A 13,391-nucleotide genomic window follows, 5' to 3' on the forward strand; every position below is an offset into this window, starting at 1 on the left:
TAATATTTCTCCATTTTTAAACTAAAATTAATACACAGGGTGCTAATTCCTAACAGACCTTTTGGTTATTCTGTGCAGCGTGTTCTGTATAACAGTGAGATTTTTACTAATACTGAGATCTAGCTTGCATTAATTTGGCCCAATCAGATGTTCCATAGATGTTCCAAAAAAATACTATTAGAAATTCTGATTGCCTCAAGTTGGTGCTTGGTAAATCCCGGGATTAGTAAAATATCTTTACGAATGAACCTTAAACTGACACAAGTCCCACGCGCCGACGCTAACATTAAATAGTAGCCGTTTTTCATTTACACTATTTTTGAGAAAATTTATGTCGAAAGTTGAGACAAAAATTAAATCCTTGTGATTAGCTCCAAAAAAATGGCACTGCATGTTTATGAAATTTAAAGTTTTCTTGAATAATATATATCACATACCGGCTTTGTTGTCATATTTTTGTTTACTGTTCTACAAAAAAAAAACATTTTTATATTTCAAGTGTGTTTCTTAGAAGTGTAAGTTCCATTTCCGTGCCAATAGCATACGGCTGGCGCAAAGAATCAGCAACCAACTGCTGATGAAAGTATGCGAACAAAAGCGTGAAGTTTCCACCTTGATCAAGAAAAGACATCTCAAGTGGCTTCATAAACGGAATAATTTCTGTTCGTTTTGAGTTTTAATGTTGCTCCTTACTTTCAGTTTTTTTTTAAGCTCCTCTTGTTTTTTGTTTTTTACTTAATTTTTTAAAAGTAACGAAACTCAGATGACGGGGCAAACCTACTTTGAACAGGCATAAAGCTACAACTTTGGTTATGATAGCGCCAAAAAAATATTTATCTTTATTAATTGCTAGCAGCAGAGTCTAGTGACGAAGGTAGGGGAAATATAGATTGTCTTGTCAGGATTGGAAACGTACTGACAATGTTTGTATATGAGAAAGATACTTGCTGCTGGCACCTGTTGTGTAGCATCATGTGATTGTTCTTCAAAATAGGATTGGCTGAGAATTACCAACACTTACTAGTTATATAAAGCCTGATATATTGACTGGAAATTTGACGTTGAATAATTATTCTTGAGTTTCTTTTTGTATTTTATCAGTGCAACTGAGTTCATGAAATACCTCAAATGATCTGATACTAGGTACACATGTGGTAAACTAGGGCCTAGTCCACACTCCCCCGAATCTGACTTTGCCCTTATTCTCCAAGAAAAGTCAGTATGATTCAGTTTTTTGGTGATTTGACGAGTTGGATTCCCCCTCCCACCGAAATAAGTGTCTATGTGTGTGTTAGTCTGAAGCAAGTGTATCTTAAAGTTTAATTAATATTTTCGTTAATTTCACTTATTCGGAAACAATTGCTAGATTTGAATAATTCAAAAAACCAGAAACGTCACAATGGAACTTTTATTACCACTTTTGTAGCCGCAGTTAATTCTATTTAACCTTTGTAGCACAGGAAACCCAAGTTTACTGTGTCGACCTACGTGTCGAGTAACTGTTTTTGACACTGCAATACTTTGCTTTACGATTTTGCTTAATCTCTGGGAAAACAAATATGTCGCTGTGTTCCTAGCAAATGGCGGAAAAAAGTTTGCCTGCAGGAAAACGAAGTGTGAATTCTCACACATAATTAAGAGGATGATGGCTTTTGAAAACTCGCGGGAAATCCTTGATATCTGTCTATTGCTGGGAGACGAGAACTATCGCATTTTTATTTAATTTTCTTCGTGGGTGGTCTTTTCAGATGTGCTCATTAGAGGTTTAGCCAGCTTAGCCATTAAGGGTTATTTGTAATGTGGTAGAAAGAAATGACACTTAACGGATGGTTAGTATCCTGATCAGCCAAGTCTATTTCTTTATTTTAATTAACTTAAAAAACAAAGTTTTTCCGAGCAAAGTAAAGAGCGAAGTTGAAACATAAAACGGACAAAAATATTACTTCATATCCTATCTAATATATATCAATAAAACTAGCACAAATAAACCAACTAATTATGTTTCCCTATGCTTTTAGGATTGTAAAAAACTAGCGCTTTACTGAAAACACGAAAGTCAAGTATAAAAAACAGGAATATTGGTTATTGAAAAGTGAGTATGTAGCCTGACAACAACAAACGAATCTATAAAGCTTTTCATAGTCTTATACCAGTTGTGACATCATTAACTTTCAGTATACAATAATAATTATCGGTACTTGTTTAGAATCCGGGCAACACGCGAGAAGGGAAGTTTCGTTAATGCTAATGAAATAAAACAAAATAGGATACAATTATAAGGTACTTATGCATTAGCTGGTACCCACGCGAGAATTCAAGTTTGGTTAATGCTAATGAAATAAAACAAAGAATGATGAAAATATAATAGTTTACAAACAACTTCTGGCTATATATTTGGACATTAGGGGGGTGGGGGGTAAAGCTTAGCATATATTAAATATATAACCTAACCTAACCTAGGTACCTTTTTGCCCCCTAAACCCCAAAAACCGATAGTTTAAATATTGTAAACGCAAACGATAAACCACGGTTTGCGATCCAATTCTCTATTGATAGATACCCGTTTGACTAGTTTCCTTTAGTACAATATATCCCTTGGGTACCAGCTAATGCATAAGTACCAAATATAATAGTTTATGAGCATAATTATAAAAACCACAAATTAGAATTCTACGCCCATACGCAGAAATATCCTTTAGAATTCCGCTAAAATAAGCTGTGCCTTCTGCCTGCACTGCCGCACGCCACATGTACTCGGCTAAGTATGATGTTAAATGTTGGTGGGAAGTACCTCGGTGCCATTTATTCTGCCACTTTGTGGAACCCCACATCCTCTCAACTTTTTGGGTTTTAGTGCCGGTTTTTGGGTCGACAAAATTCTTTTTACGATTCACTGTTTTATGAGTGAAACCTTGTTCTTCCAAGTCATTTGTATTATACCCCTTCAAGCAATCTAACGATTGTTGGTCCTTTCCCATTATATGGGCCTTTACAAGAAAACCAGTCATGAAAAAAACCGTTTTTGACGGGTTAATTCAAGACACCGCTATAGAGTAATGGAATACATAGCGTGGTTTTCATTGCGTATACGATATTTAAACTGTTGTTTTTGGGGTTTAGGGGGGAGGTACCTAGGTTAGGTTAGGTTAAGTATTTAATATATGCAATGCTTTACCCCCACCCCCGTAATGTGCAAATGTATAGCCCAAATTTGTTTATAAACTATTGTATATTCATCCCATTTTATTTCATTAGCATTAACAAAACTTTACTTTTTAGAAAGGCCCATATAATGGGAAAGTACCCGATTGTTGTTCCCGGCTCTACGTGGAGCTTGATTTGTTGGAGTAAAGTTTCTGCTCCTCCGTCGGGACCTCCACTAAAAATCTTTCACCGGCTTCCCGGTACACTCCACCAAACACCCACTGTTGCGGTAAACACCCACTGTCGTCCAGCATTATTTTTCCTTTTTGTAAACAAGGATTCATTGATTTCAACTATATAACCAATTTCTCCAATTTTCCCACAGTTTTTCTGTTGCACAGAAAACACGCACACTTCACGGAGGTAGTTATTCCAATCGACAACCGTTGCCTTAGAAATGTATAGCTCTTATTCACACCAGGCCACTGACGACAATTCGTTAGCTCAGAAATAAATGAAACGAGCTATAGTAAGAAATTGTATTTTACTATTAGCAAACCACGTATTGACACGCAACCTGACCTATTTCAAACATGGCCTAGTGGTACACTTCCAATAATGATCCTTCTCGTACAAGTATGAAGTCATGGTGTGTCCATTGACGTACTCTTTTGTTTTGGACACTGTATATTAAATAATATAATAGTAAGATCACGGGTCAGTGATTTTTGGCACTACATCCTCGGCGTGTACAAACAGCTCCTCCCATTTAATCTGTCATTAGTGGGGCAGTATACAATGTTGAAGCCAAGTTTCGCGTTCAAGAGAAATCTGAATCGTCTACCCGTGAAAAAACTAATATTGCTTATATTTATAGTTGTTTAGATGTTCTCCGGAGCACTTGCGTCTCGGTCTGAGTTTTTATAATGGTTGATATAGGAAATAATCGTACTGTGTTATATCTATATACACTGCTTTTGGACAACAACCCCTTATCCTGGAAAAATTTAACTGCCTCTTTTTCGGTCCTTGGCAAATCCCAAATCTTCATTTTAACATCCATTATTCTACCGACACCTTTGTTCAAGCACTATACAGTGGAGACTAACCGGTTATTATCCTATCTCATCTTCACAGTACAAATCTCGCGTGTTGCCCGGATTCTAAACAAGTACCAAATTATCTTAAAAACATAAGCTTAAAATTAAATATTTTTTTTAAATAACCGCGTAGTAATTGAACAGCATACAGATATATTGGATTGATTTATCAGGTAGCATTTTGGTTTCGCCAGCTGTAATAGTGAGTAATATGCAGTCTTAAATTGTAAGAAATATGCTTTAGTATTAGGGCCTACTTGTAATGAAGATCAAGTAAGACATAATATGAACTATGGAAATCCGATTATTTCTCTATACAACAGTGAATTTGAAGCTATGATACAAATTCTAAGGCTAGTCTTTGTTCCAAATACTATCAAGATGGCTTTACTTTGAACTTGTGTACAAACTAATCATGACATTTCCTTTTCAGAACCAAAACGAGAGCCAGTCATTGAACTGAGCCATTGTGTAGAAGTGATACCAAATTAAAGGTAAAAAAAAATAAAGCAAAAATCCTAAAATGGATTGTTGCTCTATTTTAAAAGGGATTGATAATATTTTCATTCTGTAAAAAGTGTCCTTTATTGGTTTGCTTTTACTGTTCCAAAACTCCTATATTATTTTGGATTTTCAGTAAAGGGCTAGTTTTTTTATAATCCTAAAAGCATAGGGAAATATAATTAGTTGGTTTATTTGTGCTAGTTTTATTGATATATATTAGATAGGCTGTGAAGCAATAATTTTTGTCCGTTTTTTTTAAGTTTCAACTTCGCTCTTTACTTCCTTCGGAGAAATTTTTTTTTTTAATTAATCTTTGTTCGTTTTTGATTAAAACTTAATGTAGAAACAACGCTGCCATGACCTTTTTTGTTTATACGGAATAATGCATGTCCGTTTTAAGTTTTAATGTAACTCCTTAGTTTCAGTTGAAAATTTATTTTTAATACAATTTCTAATTATCACCGATCTAGGGGAGATAAAAAACCTCTAGAAAATACTGCAAACAACCTTGGCAGCTACGAAAGACTGTGAGTCTATAACATAAAGCTCATCACCCATACTTCACAAAACAATACATGTTTTTCAGGGACTTTTGTTTTTCGATGAGCAAAGAGCTGTTTTTACTCGGCCAACTTCGCCTGAAAAAAGCCATAAGGAAGACATAATATTTCATAAATCATCTACTAACTAGCAGAAACTAGAAGGCTACTGTAACAAAATAGAGCTGTTTAAGGGATCATTTAAAAGCTTATATTTATACCTAATCGCCTTTTTATAAATTTGACTTAATAGCACATTCCCATAAAGTTCACTTTCGGTTGTTTCCCCTATTTTTTTTTTTTTAAATGAAAAAAGTGCCTTTTCCAATGAAATTAACAAAAAAAGGTGTTTTTTAAAACCTAGGCAGGAGCAAAAAACTAAGGGGGCAAGGACATCCCTTCCCTCAATTATTGCGTTAGAACTAGCACACAGGTTTCATCGCAGAGAGAACTTTGAAGGTTCAATTCAAAACTGTTGATCATTCAAGCTTAATTTTTGGTAGATTTTCAGGTGAAAAGTTTTTAGCTTTAGCCTAGTTGTTTTTTTCGCAATAATCTTTTACTTTTAAGATGAGTAGGCGGTTTATGAAACTTACTAAGATGGTCTGGAGGGGAAGTGTATGCGAGGGGATCTTATAAACATCCAGTTAAGGCCTTTGGACCATAATCATTGCATTTGTACCGTTTTATACTTCCAAACTCTTCCACTTAAGATCTGGTATCAAAAGTGCTGTTTTTAGTGCTATATGGCACTTTTGGATGGTATCATTGATAAAAAGCACGTAAATATGAGTTATTGGTTTAAAATGAGCCTTCCCGGGATATGTTTTAAAAAATGAGTACATCACATTTGCAAATATAGTGAATTATCTGAAAGGTAATCATAATCAGGGACAAACCATGATTGAAAAAAAAAAAATACAAGCTGGAATCGAACGCATGATAATCTAACTTGAATTCCAGCGCTGTACTAACGGAACTACGCCTCTAATAAGGTAATTTAATATATTGGTGTTTGTAGGACTTTAATTGCGTAGCTTATTAAGGGGACATGGAGGAGGAATTTGTCGGAGGTGTTCTTGCAAATCTACAGTTAAGGCTTTTGGACCATAATTATTACAATGATACCGTTATATGTTTCCAAGATTTTCCACTTAAGATGTGGCACCAAAAGTATTGTTTTCAGTTCTATATTTCTCTTACGAATGGTAGAATTGATAAAAAGCACGTAGATATGAGCAAAAGTTTTCAAATGAGCCATTAAACATAACTCTAAAAAGTTCTGGTAGCCCACCAGCCCCAGCTTCTCCAATCGTAACACGGCACCGAACGTACCGTTTTATGTTCCCTTTGAAGCTTGCAGAGGACGGAATATATGGGAAGAAAGTAGACATGACAAATATTTTTAATATGAGCTATCAAAAATCTACCTAACATATTCTGGTAGCTCGCTGGCCTAAACCTCGAGACGCGGCATTAACAGAGACTTTTTTGTGTCAGATGGCACTAGCAGACGGCGGAATTTCTATAGAGCAGGTAAATATGAGAATAGCTTTTGAAATGAATCAATAGCTCTGTCAAATGTTTGATCTATCAACAACAAGGCAGAGGATATGGAAGTTTTCCTAAGGAAACATGACATTGACATCATGTGCATGGCAGAAACATGGATCCCGTCTACTACCTTGGCCGTGATTGATGGGTATTCCGGTTATATTTCCCCACGCTACAGTGCATTGGGATTGCCCAAGACGTACGGTGGCGGTTTCTATTGCAAAGAAAAAGGGCCTCATAGGATTCTGGATGTCGCAGTACCAAAGAACCATGACATTGAAGTTTCGTGGCTGTGGGCACGACCAAAAGGCCTACCTCGTCAAGTTTTGTCATTGATATACGCCACAGTATATATCCCACCAAGAGAACCATGTCGGCGACAACTAATGGAATACCTCCAACAAAGTTGTGACTTTATCAGAACAAAATATCCATATGCTGGAATCTTTCTTTGTGGGGACTTCAACGACCTGAAGCCAAACTGGATCGAAAGTTCTACAGCCCTGCATCAAATAGCTAAAGCGAAAACACTGGGTGAAAATACCCTTGACTTGATTTTCACTACAATTGGTGATTTTTATTTAGATCCTTCGGTGGAAGCACCACTCTCAACCAGTGACCATGCCAGAGTTATATTACGGCCAAAGTCAACAATGAGACCTACTAAACCAACCCAGTTCACCTACCGTCCACTTACTCCGATCTCAGGCCAATTTCAACGCCGCCCATCATTTCAAAAGTGTTCGAAAATTTTATTTTACAGTGGCTACTAGCAGAAGTCGATCCTATGCAGAAGTAGAACACAAAATCCATCCTATGCAGTTCGGTTTTTGTCGAGGACACAGCACAACTCACTATCTGGTGAGATTACTTCATGATCTACTAGAACACCTAGAAAATCCTGAGGCCGTTGCTGAAATAATCATTTCTGATTTCGTGAAAGCTTTCGATCTGCTTGATCATGAGACGGTAATCAACGAAGCCCGTGCCCTGGAAGTCTCGCAGTTTCTCCTATGTACCATTGCAAGTTTCCTTTCTGGTCGCCAACAGTGCGTACAACTCGAAAACGAGGAAGCATCCAACTTCCAAGACATCACGCGTGGAGCTGCCCAAGGAAGCAAGTTAGGTCCCATCTTATTTGTTATAGTCATCAACCGACCGATAAGGCAACACTAACAGAGGTATAAATTTGTAGATGATCTTTCGTTAAGCCTGCAGAAAGTTCTGCCACAACCTCCCACTCTGCTCAAACCACTTGTTGCAGAGCTTCAAGATCAAGCCGATCAAGTGAAGCTCCAGAAAAGCCTCGAGAAAAGCTGTGTAATGCATGTCAACTTCCTGAAGAAAAGGAGCATAAATGAATCTGCACCTCTACAAACATAGAAATCAGTAAAAATACTTAGTATCATAGGCAGCGCGATAGCGCTGCCTAAGTAAAGAACGATGTGGACACAATCTATTATTATTGTTTTTTTCCTCCATACTCGGGCTCTTCGTATCGAAGGAGCTGTCGTAGAAACTTCAAAAATGGCTTATTCGATTGGAAATTGGAGTGGCTAGTGCCCTTTTTAATAGTCAAAAGTTATTGGAGGGCAACTAGCCCCCCGCCACGTCCCCAAGTCCCCCAAACACCTCCAAGCAAAATTTTGAGATACCCATTTTGTTCAGCATCGTTGATTTCAGATAGAAAATGTTTTTGAGGAGGACACTCCCCCACAGCACTCGGGGCAAGGGTTTTAAGTTGTGCCCTGAGGGCATATAAGAACGATGCTGGCACAATGTATCATTTATTGTTTTTTTTTCCTTTAGCGCAGGGCACTTCATATGGAAGGGGGTCGTCGTAGAAACTTCAAAAGGGGCTCATTCGATTGAAAATCGAGAGTTCTAGTGCCCTTTTTAATAGTCGAAAGTAATTGGAGGGCAACTAGCCAGCCCCCCCCCCCCACGCCCATCATTCCCCCCACCCATCATTCCCCCAAAACACATCCAATCAAAATTTTTAGATAGCCATTTTGTTCAGCGTAGTTGATTTCCAAATAGAAAATATGTATTTGAGGAGGACACTCCCCAAAAACCCTCAGGGCAAGGGTTTTATGTTATGCCCGTAGAAACTTCAAAACAGGCTCATTCGATTGGAAAATAAAGGGCTAGTGCCATTTTGAATAGCCGAAAGTGTTTGGAGGGCAACTATCCCCCCCCCCCCACGCCAACTCTTCCCCCTAATACATCCACTCATAATTTTTACATAGCTATTTTTTTCAGCTTAGTTGATTTTCAGATAGAAAATATGTTTTTGAGGAGGACACTTCCACAAAAACCTCAGGGCAAGGATTTTAAGTTATGCCCGTAGAAACTTCAAAACAGGCTCATTCGATTGGAAATTAAAAGGGCTAATACCCTTATTAAGAGTTGCCCATTTGGGTAGTGCAACTAGCCCCCCCCCCCCCCGCCCAGCATTTCTCGAAATACCCACCAGAGCACTAGCGAGATTGACATAGCGTTAAGCATACTTGTTTTGCAGCGTGAATATATGATTTTTAGAAGTGCACTCCCCCACAGCAATCGAGCCAATAGTTTTAAATTACGGCATGGTGTCATATAAGGTTTTTTATAGAAATTGTTGTCGTAGAAACTTCAAAAGAGGTTCATTAGATTAGAAATTCAAAGGGCTAGTGCCCTGTTAATAGCTGAAAGTGATTGGAGGGCAACTAGCCCCCCCACGCCCATCATTCCCCCAAACACATCCAATCAAAATTTTGAGATAGCCATTTTGTTCAGTGTAGTTGATTTCAAGATACAAAATATGTTTTTGAGGAGGACACTCCCCCACAACCCTCAGGGCAAGGGTTTTAAGTTATGCCGTGGGGGCATATAAGGTTTTTATAGCAGGCGTTGTCGTAGAAACTTCAAAAAAGGCTCATTCGATTGGAACTTCAAAGGGCAAGTGCCCTTTTTGTTATACGAAAGTGATTGGACGGCAAATAGCCCCCCCCCCCCACGCCCATCATTTCCCCAAACACATCCACTAAAAATTTTGAGATAGCTATTTTGTTCAGTATAGTGGATTTACAGACAGAAATTATGGTTTTCAGGAGGGCATTCCCCCACATCCCTCAGGGCAATGGTTTTAAGTTATGCCGTGGGGGCATGTAAGGTTTTTATAGCAGGTCTTGTCGTAGAAACTTCAAAAAAGGCTCATTCGATTGGAACTTCAAAGGGCAAATGCCCTTTTTAGTAGTCGAATTGATTGGAGGGCAACTAGCCCCCCCACGCCCATCATTCCCCCAAACACATCCAATAACAATTTTGAGATGGCCATTTTGTTCAGCGTAGTTACTTTCCAGATAGAAAATATGTTTTTGAGGAGGACACTCTCCCACAAACCTCAGGGCAAGGGTTATTAGTTATGCCCTTGGGGGCATATACGGATTTATAGAAGGTGTTGTCGTAGAAACTTCAAAAGAGGCTCATTCGATTGGAAATTGGATTGGCTAGTGCCCTTTTTAATAGTGTAAATTGATTGAAGGGCAAATAGCCCCCCCCCCCCGCACGCCCATCATCCCCCCAAACACATCCAATAAAAATTTTGAGATAGCCATTTTGTTCAGCGTATTTGATTTCCAGATAAAAAATATGTTTTAAGGAGGACACTCCCCCACAACACTCAAGGCAAGGGTTTTAAGTTATGCCCTGGGGCCATATAAGGTTTTTATAGAAGGCGTTGTCGTAGAGACTTCAAAACAGGCTCATTCGATTGGACATTCAAAGAGCATTTGCCCTTTTTAATAGTCGAAAGTGATTGAAGGGCAACTAGCCCCCCCCACCGACGCCCATCAGTCCCCCTAACACATCCAATCAAAATTTTGAGATAACCATTTTGTTCAGCGTAGTTGATTTCCTGATAGAAAATATGTTTTTGAGGAGGACACTCCCCCACAACCCTCAGGGCAAGGGTTTTAAGTTATGCCCTGGGGGCATATAAGGTTTTTTTTTATAGAAGGCGTTGTCGTAGAAACTTTAAAAGAGGCTCATTCGATTAGAAATTCAAAGGGCTAGTGCCCTATTTCATAGTCGAAAGTGATTGGAGGGCAACTAGCCCACCCCCCCCCGCCCATCAGTCCCCCAAATACATCCAATCAAAATTTTGATATAGCCATTTTGTTCAGCGTAGTTGATTTCCTGATAGAAAATGTGTTTTTGAGGAGGGCACTCCCTCACGACCCTCAGGGCAAGGGTTGTAAGTTATTCCGTGGGGACATATAAGGTTTTTATAGAAGGCGTTATCATAGAAACTTCAAAACAGGCTCATTCGATTGGAAATTCAAAGGGCTAGTGCCGTTTTTAATAGTCGAAAGTGATTGGAGGGCAACCAGCCCCCCCACGCCCATCATTCTCCTAAACACATCCAATCAAAATTTTGAGAGAGCCATTTTGTTCAGCGTAGTTGATTTCATGATAGAAAATATGTTTTTGAGAAGGACACTCCCCCACAACCCTCAGGGCAAGGGTTTTAAGTTATGCCGTGGGGGCATATAAGGTTTTTATAGCAGGCGTTGTCGTAGAAACTACCAAAAAGGCTCATTCGATTGGAAATTCAAAGGGTTAGTGCCGTTTTTAATAGTCGAAAGTGATTGGAGGGAAACTAGCCCCCCCCCCACGCCCCACATTTCCCCCTAAATTTCCAATCAAAATTTTGAGATAGCCATTTTGTTCAGTGTAGTGGATTTCCAGATAGAAATTATGGTTTTGAGGAGGGCATTCCCCCACAACCCTCAGGGCAATGGTTGTAAGTTATGCCCTTGGGGCATGTAAGGTTTTCTACAGAAAGTGTTGTCGTAGAAACTTTAAAAAAGGCTCATTTGATTGGAACTTCAAAGGGCAAGTGCCCTTTTTATTAGTCGAATTGATTGGAGGGCAACTAGCCCCCCCCCCACGCCCATCATTCCCCCAAACACATCCAATAACAATTTTGAGATGGCTATTTTGTTCAGCGTAGTTACTTTCCAGATAGAAAATATGTTTTTGAGGAGGACACTCCCACAAACCTCAGGGCAAGGGTTATTAGTTATGCCCTTGGGGGCATATACGGATTTATAGAAGGTGTTGTCGTAGAAACTTCAAAAGAGGCTCATTCGATTGGAAATTGGATTGGCTAGTGCCCTTTTTAATAGTGTAAATTGATTGAAGGGCAAATAGCCCCCCCCCCCACGCCCATCATCCCCCCAAACACATCCAATCAAATTTTTGAGATAGCCATTTTGTTCAGCGTAGTTGATTTCCAGATAAAAAATATGTTTTGAGGGTGACACTCCCCCACAACCCTCAGGGCAAGGGTGTTAAGTTATGCCCTGGGGGCCTATAAGGTTTTTATCGATTGCGTTGTCGTAGAAACTTAAAAACAGGCTCATTTGATTGGACATTCAAAGAGCATTTGCCCTTTTTAATAGTCGAAAGTGATTGAAGGGCAACTAGCCCCCCCTACGCCCATCAGTCCCCCAAACACATCCAATCAAAATTTTGAGATAGCCATTTTGTTCAACTTAGTTGTTTTCCAGATAGAAAATATGTTTTTGAGGAGGACACTCCCCCACAACCATCAGGGCAAGGGTTTTAAGTTATGCCCTGAGGGCATATAAGGTTTTTTTATAGAAGGCGTTGTCGTAGAAACTTTAAAAGAGGCTCATTCGATTAGAAATTCAAAGAGCTAGTGCCCTATTTCATAGTCGAAAGTGATTGGAGGGCAACTAGCCCCCCCCCCGCCCACCATTCCCCCAAATACATCCAATCAAAATTTTTATATAACCATTTTGTTCAGCGTAGTTGATTTCCAGATAGAAAATATGTTTTTGAGGAGGACACTCCCCCACGACCCTCAGGGCAAGGGTTTTAAGTTATACCCTGGCGGCAAATAAAGTTTTTATAGAAAGCGTTTTCGTAGAAACTTCAAAAAAGGCTCATTTGATTAGAAATTCGAAGGGCTTGTGCCCTTTTTAATATTCGTAAGGGATTGGAGGGCAACTAGCCCCCACGCCCATCATTCACTCAAACACATCCAATCAAAATTTTGAGAAAGCCATTTTGTTCAGCGTAGTTGATTTCATGATAGAAAATATGTTTTTGAGGAGGAAACTCCCCCAAAACCCTCTGGGCAAGGGTTTTAAGTTATGCCGTGGGGGCATATAAAGTTTTTATAGAAGGCGTTGTCGTAGAAACTTCAAAAAAGGCTCATTCGATTGGAAATTAAAAGGGCTAGTGCCGTTTTTAATAGTCGAAAGTGATTGGAGGGCAACTAGACCCCCCCCCAAGCCCATCATTCCCCCAAACAAACCCAATCAAAATTTTGAGATTGCCATTTTGTTCAGTGTAGTTGATTTCCAGATAGAAAATATGTTTTTGAGGAGGGCACTCCCCCACAACCCTCAGGTCAAGGGTTTTAAGTTATCCCGTGGGGCCATATAAGGTTTTTATAGCAGGCGTTGTCGTAGAAACTTCAAAAAAGGCTCATTCGATTGGAAATTCAAAGGGCTAGTGCCGTTTTTAATAGTCGAAA

General features: G+C 39.0%; 1 protein-coding gene across 1 annotated transcript in view; it reads left to right on the forward strand.

The window, feature by feature from the left end:
* LOC148940683 (uncharacterized) overlaps positions 1 to 13,391 on the forward strand; it is a 212,574-nt gene that overhangs the window by 55,598 nt on the left and 143,585 nt on the right. The gene's annotated exons all lie outside the window — the stretch shown is intronic.

This window comes from Artemia sp. Qi Xiang Cuo, chromosome 19 (assembly GCF_049724085.1).
Source record: "Artemia sp. Qi Xiang Cuo chromosome 19, ASM4972408v1, whole genome shotgun sequence".
Taxonomy (NCBI): domain Eukaryota; kingdom Metazoa; phylum Arthropoda; class Branchiopoda; order Anostraca; family Artemiidae; genus Artemia; species Artemia sp. Qi Xiang Cuo.